General features: G+C 51.7%; 2 pseudogenes; one reads left to right on the top strand and one right to left on the bottom strand.

Annotated features, from left to right (window-relative positions):
- Positions 1-13385, bottom strand: part of LOC136640315 (zinc finger protein 850-like) — a 105381-nt pseudogene that overhangs the window by 30833 nt on the left and 61163 nt on the right.
- The window catches only part of LOC136640317 (zinc finger protein 721-like), a 165958-nt pseudogene continuing 163485 nt past the window's right edge, over positions 10913-13385 (top strand).

The following is a 13385-nucleotide window of genomic DNA, read 5'->3' as shown; positions in this document are numbered from 1 at the left end:
GCTGCTGAAGAGCTGAGGCTGTGAGGGAGAAGCTGAAGACCATTTAGTGAGTTCATGACAGGAAGTTTCCAGTTCATACCTGGAGACTTCCTGATTCTAAGTTGAGTTGCTTGTATGCTGGCCAAACAAGTGTTCCACCAGCATAGACTGCCTTACAGCACTAAAAAAACAGCTCTCTGGCAGTGCTTGGAGTTGCTCACTGCCAGAATGCAGTCAGGAAGGCCAGAGCCTTTCCCAGTGTGCCTGTGGATCTGAGAAGACCTGCTTACACAGGTAGGATGGCAGGGGAGGCAGGAAGGGGGGAAAGAAGACAGAACACGGCAGCAAAGGAGATGGGGGAGGGCAGATCAGGTACAGGAAGAGAGCTGGTTTGGTAGCGGAAGTGTCCACCAAATCCTATTCCCTTTCCCAAACCTGATCTCCATATCCATACCCATGGGGACTTGCACTAGTGTTTTGGCTGGCGCAGGTCTGAGTAGGCCAATCCTTGGAGGCTTACCTGGAGCCTTTGACATCCAAGCCAGATGCAGCATGATGTGGCCCTGCAAAAGGACCTCCAGCAATGTGCTCTGCCTCAAGACCACACATCCAAGACCTACACTCCCCTCCAGGCCCCTTTCAGACTACTGTGTGGGTAGGTTGCTGTTCTTCCTCAGTAGGATTCTGGACTATCTGAGTAGTCCCTCCATTAGTGGCCTAATTTCAAGCATGCACACAGGCGTCGCCCCCCCCTTATGGGTTGGGGACAGGCTCCAGTTGCCACTGCAAATACCGGAAACCAAGAATAGCAGCAAACAGTACAGGAAGTGGTTCACAAATCCACCCATCCTGCAGTTGACTTATTGTTTGCAGCCCTTCTGTCATTGTCTCCTGTGTCTAGCTGTTTCTGTGATGCCTGTGTGAATACATCACAGTGTGGAGTGTGGGAGCTGGAGGGTTGAAAACAACCTGACAACATGACAAGTCTTGCATTGTTTCCACCCTCTAACCCACTTCCTGTAAGCATCTGCAGGCACCAAAGAGACAGCTAAACACAGAAGACAGTGACAGGAGAGGGACAATCAGAGACCACATAAGTCATTTATGCAAAGGGGGTCATTTGTGAGCACGGATACATGAAACCACGGATACAGGACCCTTGGATATGGGTGGCACACCTGTATTTGGTGTTGAACTCTTGAGCCTGAATAGTGTGGAGGAGGAGGCAACTTCCTCCTCAACCTGACAGAGGATGTCATAGGATGGATGTTCCCCAGGCTGGTTTTACAGAGGGTGGGGGATAGGTCCCTTTGTCTGGTGCGGCCTCCATGGATCTCTCTTGATTATCCGGCCCTACAGATTTGGCAGTTAATGCACATAATTCAGTGTTCTGCTCAATCATAGAAAATTAAGATGTCAACTGGGGGGCTTAAAACCATTTCTTGACCCTCTGAACTTCAAGGGACTTGAATGCTTTGCAGAGGTGGGGATGATTCAGTTATCCAGACAAGACAAAAGTTCCATTGTTTAGGGATCTGGTTGGTCTGGGAATACAGGTGCAGCCTGGACTGGATGGACTTGCACTCCGATATGCCTCCAGTTTATGATTATCACTTATATCTTGCTTTTCTGTTTCCACCAACTGGTTGGAAATATCACAGTCAAATAAGAACTTAAAGTCAATACAAAATACTAAAATACGAGCAACATAAAAATATATATTTAGAGACAAGGTATCAGATGCCAGATCACTTCCTTCAGATATCAGCTCAGAATTATAAATCAAGAGTCCTTAAAAAGTTTATGGAACTCAAAACACAGAATTACATTTAACACAATTGGTCCAAGGGAGGAAGGGCGGATCAGCATTTTCAGATATCTTACTATATCAAAATGCCAGCTATTGAAATTGGACCACAGATTGCTACCACCTAATGACAGTGATAATCTAACAATATAATTAGATTACAGCAAGCCCAATCCTAATCTGCCAGTCATTCACATGCAACGCCAAGGGGCTATTTTGCTGGCATAAGTCCAAGAAGCCTTAAGGGGTATGTCGATGTCAGGCCAGGAAAAGGGGGAGAGGACCTTGGCACGCGCCATTGCTGCAGAGATCCTCCTCATCTTGCCTGACAACCACTGTTGCCACTATCTCACCTGGTCTGGTGCAGGCTGGGTGAGTTGCATATGGGGCCTCTAACATTTGAGCCGACGGTCCAGCAACGCGCAACAGCAATACGGCTTTTGCAATGCCAGCCTGGGACTAACTGCAGCGAATCCCGAGATCTGCTACTGTAGGCCCCACATAGGATTGCACTGTAAGATCTCTCTGAAAGGTCTGCTCTGGATAGCACTAAACATGGAATTTCTTTGGGTAGGAGATAGCTCCAGTATTAAAACTGTGTTATTAATTTGAAATAAACACAAAAGTTATCTTCCCCTGGGGAAATCTCCCTCTGCTTTTGTTCTGATGGACAATGACTTTTAACCAAAATGGACCTGGGTTAAAATTAGAGGGGAAAAACTGACATCAGGATTGGATTTTTAATAATCAAGTTATGCCCTATAAATATCTGGCAGATGGTAGTGAAGAATTTTTCTCACCTATCTAAGAATACCTGCAGGTACACCGTTACCTCCATGAAGTAATCAAGGCCATTAACCTGATTTGAAAAAATACTGACATGCAAGACCAGATGTCGTTTACCTCACAATTCAGAGGCAAAAGAAAGCATTAAAGGAAGTGAGGTGGAAGAGGTATGAATATATACGTATATTTTAGAGCAATTAACTGTTTCCAGTAATCAACTTTTTAAAATCTAAAGCAGAGATTTTCAACTCGAGTGCCACGAAAGGTCCACAGGGGTTTGCAGCACAGCAGTTGATAATCACTGAAAAACTCTTCCAGGTTCTGCGACTCTATTTCTAGCAAGTCCCCGTTTCTAGGATGACACAGCAAGGAAGTCGCATGGGATTTCTGCATTTTACAGTGGATTTCAGCAACCCAGGGACAGTGGGAGCCTTACCAAGGGAGGCCACGATCCCCCAGTTCTCCTCCATGACTTCTCCGTGCAACACTCTTTGGGCTGGACCCAGCAGAGCCCACTCCTCCTCGGAGAAATACACAGCCACCTCCTCAAAGGACACCGGACCCTGGAATAAGCAGAAGCAACATTTTCTTCTCACAGTAATGGTTTGACAGAACTGTCAGGAGCAAAGGGACAGGAAAGATTCTGACAGGTCCTGGGAGATGTGCAGGGAACGGTCACCCAGATTTCTCCCTGCCCCCCACCTGATCTCATACTGTCAAGGGTTCATCCCCGGGACTGCTATGTAATTTACTGGCTGAATAGAAGCAGGCCTGAAGCCTTGGCCAGACTTAGCCAGCACAGCACCCTGGGAACTAAGCTGATGCAATATCAGGTGATGTACACCAGGTGACATTCCATGTGTGTGTGTGGGGGGGGCAGCACATGCCAAGTCAGCATGACTAAGCAGTTTTTCCCTCATGCTGATTGGCTGCCACACATATATATTCCAGCAGAAGCAAGCAAAGGTGTGGGGGATGCAGAGTGGATTTTGTGCCGAAGGCTACGTCAGTGAGATCAGTGATTCATGTACCATTTGTACAGTTTGGACTGTTGCTCTTGTAAATATCTTGTACATAGTAAAGAGGCGTTTGGTGGAGGACTTCTGCCTTGTGTCATCTTTGTCGCCGGGAGTGTGTGCGCTCCGACCTTGGGAGATAGCCAAACGGAGATACCAGCCGGGCAGCCAGCTGTGTGAACGCTCGCAACACATACCAGGGAAACTGTGTCCACACCGTTGTAAAGAAGAAACTGTGAAGGTTCCAACCTGGATATCATTTCATCACCTGCAAATGTGGTTGGAAGATGGTTTTATTTTTGACAGACACTTTTGTTAAACACCAAACTGCCTGCACATAGAACTCACTCTTATAATCATCACAATTGTCATATTTTTATATACTACTTATCTTTCAGGTGCACAACACGTACCCTGAGAAAGGGAGACCATGTTCACACTGTCTCTGGGCATAATACAAAGGATTGATGAGAAGGTCACAAAATTGGAAAACGAAGCCTAAATTGAAACATAGGAAAGGTGGGGGACAAAAAGCTCCCACATTCACACTTGGGGAACACAGAAGCAGCCCACAGTTCTCAGGCACATGGGAGCAAATGGAGAAAGCTACATCCTTACCCAGCAACATGGTACCTCCTTGCCCCTCCTCTGAAATCCTCCCAGATGGCTGGCCAGCAACATCAGTGACCACTCCAAGAAGGCCCTGCCCCTGCAACAGAAGCAGAGGCCCCAGGGGGGGAGAGGGGTTAGAAAAGGAACTGGGGAAAGTCGTGGTAGGGCTGGATGTGGAGAGTTGGCACATCTCTTTTGGGACTTCCACATAAATCCAGTGGGAACATGGGGAACACCCCTGGACACCTTCTCAGGCCCTCGGAAGTACCAGGAGGAACTCACCTGCTGCTCCGCCTGCTTCTTTGCCTCTGCCCGGCCCAGGAGGAAGCCTTCTCCCAGGGCCACCGCCTGTGAGCTGGTCTCCGGCCTGCAATCCCTCACCCAGCTCCCCATCTCTGGAGGCAGGATGGCCAGGAACTGCTCCAGGATCAGCAGGCCCAGCACCTGCTTCTTTGTGTGCCTTTCTGGCTTCAGCCACTGACGGCAAAGGGCGTGGAGTCCGCTGCAGACCTCTCGGGGCCCCTGGGCATCCTGGTAGCAGACCCTCCTGAAGTGCTGGCGCTGGGCACCTGAGCCCAGGCTGTCTTCCCCGGGATCTCCTGCTTGGTTCCTTCCCACAATTCTCCACCAAGGCCAGGCAGGGCAGCTCCAAGGCCTCTTCCTTCTGCAGGTCAGTGGAGTGACATGGCTGGAGGACCCACTTGTTCCACAGATCCCTTTGTTCTGGCACAAAAGGACACTGGCCAGGGCTGCATCCTGCAAGGTGAAGGTGGCATTCGGTGAGCAAAGGCCTGTGCTCTTGAGGCGGGAAGGGATCTCAGCAGCGGGCCGGACACAGATCTTGTCAAGCTCAGCCTCAAAAGAAGAATCTGGTGCCCAAGAGGGACGTAGTGCGGTGTGGGTGTGGGGGGTTTCTTGGTGCCACGGACCCCTTCTTGGGGGAGCAGATGCGACCTCTGGCTCCCCCTGCTCAGGCCCCCTTCAGCCCTGCCTTTCACCCAGTGGCATAGCTAGAGGGGGGCAAATTGCTCAGTTCTGCAGGGAGTGGCTTCGTTTTGCTTCCCCGCCCGGAATGGCTCCGAAGGGGAGGCTCTGCTTGCACGCTGTGGCGCGGCTCCCTGCAGAACTGAGCGCTCTGACCCCCCTCTAGCTACACCACCGCCCCGTCCTCCTCCTGCTGCTTCTCCCGCCTCCCTACCGGGTGGCTCCTCCCGACCACCGACCAGCTCTGCAGCTCTGCCCCAGTGACCAGCAGGGCTGGCGGGGCAGGGGGGGCGGCTCCCCCTCCCGGCTGCAGAGGCTGCTGGGGGAGGGGGCTGGAGGCACTCCCCTGCCCGTCCCAGAGCCCCCAGAGCCGCTCTCGGGCAGGGAGGAGACAGGCGACCTGCCCCACACTCCGGCCCTCTCCACCCCTGGAGACGGCATCGCTGGTGCCCGCCTGACCTTGATCTCCCTCCCTCCACTAAAGGCAAGTGTTGGGAGAGTTAGGACAGACCCAAGGAACCATCCCTGGACCCAGCATGTGGTCAGCCTGTGGAATTCCTTGCCACAGGATGTGGTGATGGCATCTGGCCTGGATGCCTTTAAGAGGGAACTGGACAGATTTCTGGAGGAAAAGCCCATCACAGGTGACAAGCCCTGATGGGTAAGTGCAGCCTCCTGGTTTTAGGCTGTCTGAATGCCAGGTGCAAGGGAGTGGTACCCGGATAGAGGTCTCTTGAGGTCTTGTGTGCTTCCTGAGACATCTGGTGGGCCTTTGTGAGATGCAGGAAGCTGGACTAGATGGGCCTCTGGCCTGATCCAGCAGGGCTCTTCTGATGTTCTCTTCCTGGAGGGGGCAGCATGGCCTGTTGCACTGCAGCCAAAACACTTCACAATGGCTCCTTAACTGACTGCATCCTGGACAGATGTGGACATTTATGCAAAGCCCCTTCCCATATGCCTTGCTCCCTACACCTTAGAACCCCCTCAAGACCATTTAACTCTCTGTTGCCTACGATTCCTGCCAGCAGCAGCACTGTGCAGTTTGCCCAGGCCCCACCTGGAGATTCCAGTGGCTGAGCCTGTTCTTCAGAGCCTTGCAACCCACTGCTAGCTGCTCAAACCACCCCACCTCAAAACCCTGCTGAAGCAGGATTAAAAGTCCCTGCCTGATTAAGACCTTCTCCTGTGGTGGTGTTAAGCCACACTCTAAATTAAATTTCCGTTTTCTCTCCATCTTATCTTCCTTGGAATAGCTTTTCTTTTCCCATTGAAGAATTGGTCCTTTAACACCGGCAGCAGGTGGTCTTGGGGGAAACTATATGTGCCCCCCCTTTGTTTCAGGATGTTGACATCAGTGAGGTCACCATTTCAGTTGGGAAGAACCCTGACCACAGTAGTGAGCAAAATGGCCCATCACACATCCAGTATGCCTGGCCCTTCAAGCATGACTGTTAGGAACTATGTTTTGGAGCCACTCTGTAGTTACGGTTCTCTTGAAACTTGGGATTACTATCAGTTGCAAGAGTTCTTGCCCCCATATTGCAGCTGGAAAGCCTGAGAGTTTGCCTAAGGCCACCCAGTGAATTCATGGCAAAGGTCACATTTGGCCTGGTAAATGCCTGATTCATACAGCATTCTCTTAACTACTGATTCTGATTCTCTTAACTACTACATGACACCGCCTCATCTGTTAAAAGTGTTATTTTGCTTAACTGGTTCAGGAGCATCTCTGTTGATTGGGTGAAGTACAGCATGAGGAAGGATGACATTTGTAGCAAAACAGGCTGAACACACCGTTTTATCTGGTTAAGCCCCTGGGCCTTATGTTTGACACACCTGTTCTAAGCATTAATTCCACTACCTGCACAAAATGCCCACTGTTCCTTCTGCAAGCAGTGATAGGAGAACAAAGAGAAGAGAGAGTCACAGAAGGAGGGAGATAAGCGAACAAAGGATTTGATAAATGCACTGCAACTTCTTTCAGCCACATGCTTCCATGAAATGGTGCTCTGGATGCAACTAAAGCATGTGTGGCAGGGAACAAATTGCAAGTTGCCACCCCAGCCCAGAGTCTGTGGTCAATGCTTTGAACCAAGGCCTCCTCTGGCCTCAGAAGTGTCACCCAATGCTTTGGTTTCCACTCTAGCCTGTCATTTTTGCTACGCTCCTGTGTGCAGGAATGTCAAGAGCTGGGCTTTGGGAGAGTGCACTGGAGTGGCTGTTTCTGAAATGCCCAGATAGATTTGGCCTTGATCTCATTTTTCCCCTGTTCTTCCTCTGCTCATTTGCTTGGTTGGGGACAAGGCTTCACTGTCCCAAAGGCTGTGGGACAGTCTGTACTTGACTTTAAAGCTCTGGACATATGCTTTGGCATGAGAAAGGCAGGGTATAAATTTCTTAAATAAAGAAGAAATGCTATCGGAAGGCACTGGATCGTTCATTCTTATTCACATTCCTGCTTTGTCAGTGACTTGAGGCTCATCAAAAGCGGAGATGGGCAGATAAGGAGGCACTGTTTGGCTAGAGGTTTGCTGCACCCCTGAAAAGCCACAAGCGGGAATTCCTGGAAAAGGTGATTGAGAAGCCATGAGAAGGTGTCCTTCACCTCCTGAGTCCATGGAGGCTTGAAGCTTTGAGTTGAGAGGAGTGGGAAAGAAGCCCCCAGGTGTGGAGGGAGGCACTGGTCTTCTGCGTGCTGCCTGGGAAAAGGCTGTCACAAACATGCAATAATGCATGTTGCGGCGGCCAGAAGGACAGAGCCTTTGGACACCAGCAGCTTGGACCAAACCTGAACTCTCTTGGCTGCCTAGAACTGGAGCCCCTAAAGGTAGCAGAGGGGAGTCTGGTGGAAGGGAAGAGGAGGCCCCTGCTGCTTGGGCAAGAGGCACTTTTCTAGTGGGGCTCCTCTTATATTTAGTGGGATGTGGAAGTAAATGTCCCTTTTCTCCCCAGTGCAAGGTCATTACATTGACTGTTTGCTGGTGTTTCTTCTTCATCCTGTTGAGATTGGGAGCCATTTTGGGACAGGGAGCCATTTAGTTATTTGAGTTTGTAAACTTTGTGAAGCTTTCCTGCTAAAAAGACAAGATACAAATTTTGTTCATCATTCAGTGGCATACAAATGGGGGGCTGTAGGCTCTGGGTGCCACCCTCAGGGGCGTGACCACTTTTGACCATAATCCCTAAAATCATTATTTGTAGGAATAATAAAATCATCGTGTTATATACCATTTGATGTGTAATTTACACCAGAATACAATGGGGGAAAAACAGAGTGAGAAGTATTTTCTTCTGTGTATCCTAACACTTCCATCAACTTTCATGGATGTGCCCTGGTTGTGGTGTTGTGAGAGGGAAAAGAGCGTCTCTCTATTTACTGTCCATCCCCTGCATGATTTTGTATGTCTCAATCATGTCCCCCCTCAGGCGCCTCTTTTCTGGACTGAAGAGGCCCAAACGCTGTAGCCTTTCCTCTTAGGGAAGGTGCCCCAGTCCAGGAATCATTTTGGTTGCTTTCTTCTGTACCTTTTCCTTTTCCTTAAAGCTCTTCATAATCTAAATTTCCACCTCTCTTCTCTTCTTGTTATAAGTCTTCCATTTCAAAGTATAACCTTCCAGTCTGCACTCATTATTCTCTCTCTCTCTCATGCAGAAAATTGTATGAAGAACTGGAAACCAATTATTTTCAGTTCTTCGTACAATTTTCTGTCGATTTCTCTTTAAGAAAAGTCGCCCATTCCTGCAAAGTCCATAACTTTAGTCCACCTTCTTCTGTCGAGGGAATGTCTGCAGTTTGTGCATCACGTATTCCAGCTGCACTTAGCGTATATAAAAATTAATCTTTTTTCCGCATAATCATCTATCATGCCCAGCAAAAAGACTTTGGGTTTCATTTACACATTTGTTCTTTGAATCTGCTCATGTGCCTGTATCCAATACTTCTTTGCTTATTACATGTCCACCACATATGATAAAAAGATCCCTCCTGCTTTTTACATTTCCAACACTTATTTGACATATTTTTGTACATCTTCGCTAACTCGCTTGGTGCCACATACCATCTATAAACCATCTTCTATACATTTTCCTTGATGTTAACATTTAGAATAAATTTCATGTTTTATCCATAATTTCTCCCATTTTTCCATTGAAAGCTCATAACCCACTTTTTTATCCCACAGAACAGTGTTTCTCTAGTGGGGCGGGACCCATTAGGTGGTTCACAAGCCAGCTCCAGGTGGGTCGTGTAGCACTGAGCTTAACCCACCATTGAAAAGACAGAACTGAAAATACTGGGTACAGAGCTGCTGGGCAGGGCGGGCTCCCAGTGGGAGAGAGGCAGGATGCTTTGCCCTGAATGGGTGGGAAGAGGGGACGCTGGAAAGGGTGGAGGGCTGTGTGGTTGGAGAAGGGTCCAAGCTTGTGTTCTGCTTTGACTTCTGAGCTATGCAAAACAACAGCACAGGTGTGCTGTTTTGTCTTAAACAAAAGGGATGTCACTTCCAGCCATGACATCACTTCCAATGGGGCCCAACAGACTGTCTTCTAGACAGAGCTGAGGGATCTGCTGTGCGCAGCCCCATCAAGACCCCTCCTGCCTTCTCCACCTTCTCCTGCCAGAGGCAAGCAGAAGCCTCCGCAGGGTCCCTCTGGCACCAGTCCAGAAGTCACAGCTGGGAAGGAAGGCTGCAAAGCCACCAGCCAGGAGAGGCAGCTGGGCCACGGGGTCAAGGGGGAGAGGGCTTTCAAGGCCTGCCAGAAGGAAGAGGCACCCAAGCAGTTGCTGGCACGTTCTCTGCTCTCCCGGATCTGCCCCTTACCTGAGCAGGCTGCGCAGTTACTGACCATGCTTCTTGCAAGAAGAGACTGTCTGGGACCTGGCCCGATGCACAGCCTGCCAGGGAAACCAACCTGATGATGGGGGACACTGACCCTTCTCAGTGGTGTAGCTGGAGGGGGTGCAAGACCCTAAATTTGGCAGGGAGCCTCCCCCTACCCTTCAGAGCCTTTCCAGGTGGGAGGAGCAAAATGGAGGTGTACGCCTTCTGGGCATTGGCCTCCGTTCTGCTCCCCCTCAATGGCTCCACGGGGAGGGGATTAGAGGGGAGGGGGCTGCTTGCATGCTGCGGGGAGGCTCCCTGCAAGACTTGGTGCCCTGCACCTCCTAGAGATTCCTCAATCCCTCCTCCTTTCTATATCAGCACTGAGTCCTTAAGGAAAACCCCCACTCCAGCTACGCCCCCGGCCCTTGAGCCTGGTGGCCCCCCCCCACACACCTGGAGTCAAAGAGACTGAAGCATCAGCGCTCCCCTCCCCTCCCGATCCTTCCCACCCAGCGCAGCCCGGGACCCCCTTCGGCCCCACCGGGCTGCAGGCTCGCCAGAGGGGCTGAGACCCGCACGGGGGGAGGGGGCAGAGGGGGGCTTCTCCATTCGCCCCTCTAGCAGTGCCGAGTCGCTGCTGTGAACCCTCGCGGTGCCCGGCATCCTCCTGCACAGTGGCGTAGCCGGGGGGGGCGAAGCACCAAGTCCAGCAGGGCGCCCCCTCGGAGCCAGTCCGGGCCAGGAGCGCTGCGGGGCGCGTAAACTTCTTGTCTGGCTCTCGCTTTCTCTCATGCGCGGCACTTCGAGGGTTAAGCGGAGCCACTAGGGGGCGGAGTGGGGCAACCCCTTCCTCCTCCGCCTACTTCCGCCTCCTGCACGCAGCGCCTGCAGCCTTTACAGAGTATTCAGCCAGCGAGCGGGGGACCAGGAGGAGCCCAGTCTGCGGGGTAAGAAGGGGGGGCGGGGGGAAGGCCAGTTTTGGCACGGGGTGGGGAGGGGCTGCCACTGTCCCCCCCTCCACTTGGGCTCTGCTGGGGGGGCTGCGAGAATCGTGGGAAAGGCAGAAGCGAAGGGGCGAGGCGGCCCCTCAGCAGGGAAAGGGGGGCCAAGGGCACAGGAGCACGTGGGGGCACTGAGGACCCTCCCGTCGAGACCCACCCGGAAGGGGGAACAGGCTGCCCAAGACCCTGCTCTGGAACTGCGCCCCAAAGAGCTGCGCCTGTCCTGAGAGGCGGAACTGGGAGATGGGGGTTTAGGCGCATCTCCCCCCAGCCAGCCCCACTTGCAGCCTCGTCCCACAGCCTGCAGGGGGCGAGTCCAGGAGGGGCAGGCAGAGCTCCCCTTTGGGACCCCTCCCGCCCCAGGAGTGGAGCAGCGTCAGGGGAGCAGGCAGGGCCGCCCTGGAGACCCCTTCAACAGCTGGCACTTCAGGGGTGGCGCCTGTCCCAGCTGGGAGCTGCTGCTTCCTGCTCCCAAATGCTCCCCAAAGCGCCTGCATTTTACTCCTGCTATACCTTGAATGTTCTTTCTCTCAGTTCTTGAGTGATGAGCCTCCTTTGCCTGGTTCACAAAGACAGGCAGGCAGGAGAAGGAAAGAGAGCCTTGGAGACAGCCCCACCCTCCTAAAAGGGGATGCCCCAATCTGTGGCTCAACAGCAACTGGGAGGAAAGGCCTAGGAGGGGATGCCAAGAAGAAAAGGGTGGTCTTTGCCCCTCGAGGCCTAGCACAAGGGGTGCTGCTCTAGTCTGTAAAAGGGGGGGAGTCACAAATCTGAGGGGCCACCAGAGAGAAGGCTCTGCCCCTTGCTGCCATCTACCTGCCCCAGCCCTGGAAGCAGGGCCCCATTTGCTGACCTTGCAGGGAGAGCCAGCTGATCTGGAAGAAGGCAGTCCTTCAGGCCCCTCCATCCCAGACTGTGTGGGGTTTCAGAGTTCCAAATGGCATTCAGGAGCCCTCTCCTCCAAAGCCTGGACCTCTTCCCTTTCCAGAGGTCCACCAGGGAGAAAGAAAGAGCGAAACATGGATTTGGAGCTGATGGGAATCCTTCCAGCATCTGGGATTGATGCAGGGAGCAGAGAGTCCATTAAGGAGCTGAGCCCCAGAAGGAGGGAGTGAGGAGGACAAGGGAAGAGCTCCAAGTGTATGTCCTGCAGAGAGTGACCTCCCTGTGTAGACTGAAAACATTTGCAATCTTGCAAAGCTTGAGCTGAGGGGGGTGGGAAAGAAGCCCCCAGGTGGGGAGGGAGGCCCAGGATCACAGCCCAGTCAATGGAGGGGAAGGGGAGGGGACAGAGAACGCACACTGCAATAACCCCCCCCTCCCCTGCTGCCAATTGCATGCTGAACTCTTGGTCTGCTCTTAGGTGCTTTGTTTCGATGGTGAGGGGTTTTTGATATGGGGAGCGGAAAGGCTGGAACAGAGAGGGCCAGAAGGGGCCTTCATCTCTGAAATCAATGCCAAAAATAGCAGGATGAGGTAGAGACACCGGACAGGATTTTAGACCTAAAACGGAGGGGTCGGGTACTTTTTGACTCTGGTGTATGTTTACTTCATGTTGCATCTTCAGTTTATATATTTAAAAATGTGTTTTATTTGTGTAACTGTCAGGATCTTTGCTGGTTTCAACAGAGGCCGAGGCAAGAAAAATCATAAGAAAATCCACTGGAGTTTGCAGCTGAAAAGGATCTTTCCAGCACCCCTGCCTGAGCTGAAAGACCCAGAGATTTTATTGGAAGGTTGATGCTCTCAGAAGAAGGAATTGCGGAAGGTGAGCAGGAGGAGCGACTGAGCAGGGAAGATCCAGCCCCAGTGTCTGCTCTGCAGAGAGGAGCCGCCTTACCCAGCATGCATCAAAACAGCCACGTCTTCCAAGGTGTGTGTCTCAGTGTCTCCCCTTTCCAGAGGTGCAGAGATAATTGGGCTTTTACCTCGGGCTGAAGTATTAGTGTCGGGCAACAGGACGTCACCTGGAATGGATACAGCTCCTCTCTTAAGAACTGGGCTTTGGGGAAGAAAAGTGGCAGCAGTAGGAAAGGAGACCCTTAGTGGGCCTAGAAATGCCCAGGTAGGTTCTGGTTATAGATTTGGCCTGGACCTCTTTTTCCCCCTGTTCTTCCTCGGCTCATTTGCTTGGTTGGGGTCAAGGCTTCACTGTCCCAAAGGCAGCAGAATGTGAGATAATGCGAGACGTGGCCTGTGGAAATCGGCTCCTGACCTTCCAGTGCAGTTGAGCTCAGCTGCATCTACATGCCATTTAAGAATGAAACTGCTCACGGGAGACCCCACAGCAGAAAATAGCCATGTTTTAGCATTCATATGATGACATTAAAGGTGCCGATAGGCCTGCGAGAATCTAGGGAGGCCCTCCTCTTGGGAC

This window comes from Tiliqua scincoides, chromosome 2 (assembly GCF_035046505.1).
Source record: "Tiliqua scincoides isolate rTilSci1 chromosome 2, rTilSci1.hap2, whole genome shotgun sequence".
NCBI classification, from domain to species: domain Eukaryota; kingdom Metazoa; phylum Chordata; class Lepidosauria; order Squamata; family Scincidae; genus Tiliqua; species Tiliqua scincoides.
The sequence above is the reverse complement of the archived record's forward strand: the minus strand, read 5'-3'. Positions and strand labels throughout refer to the sequence as shown.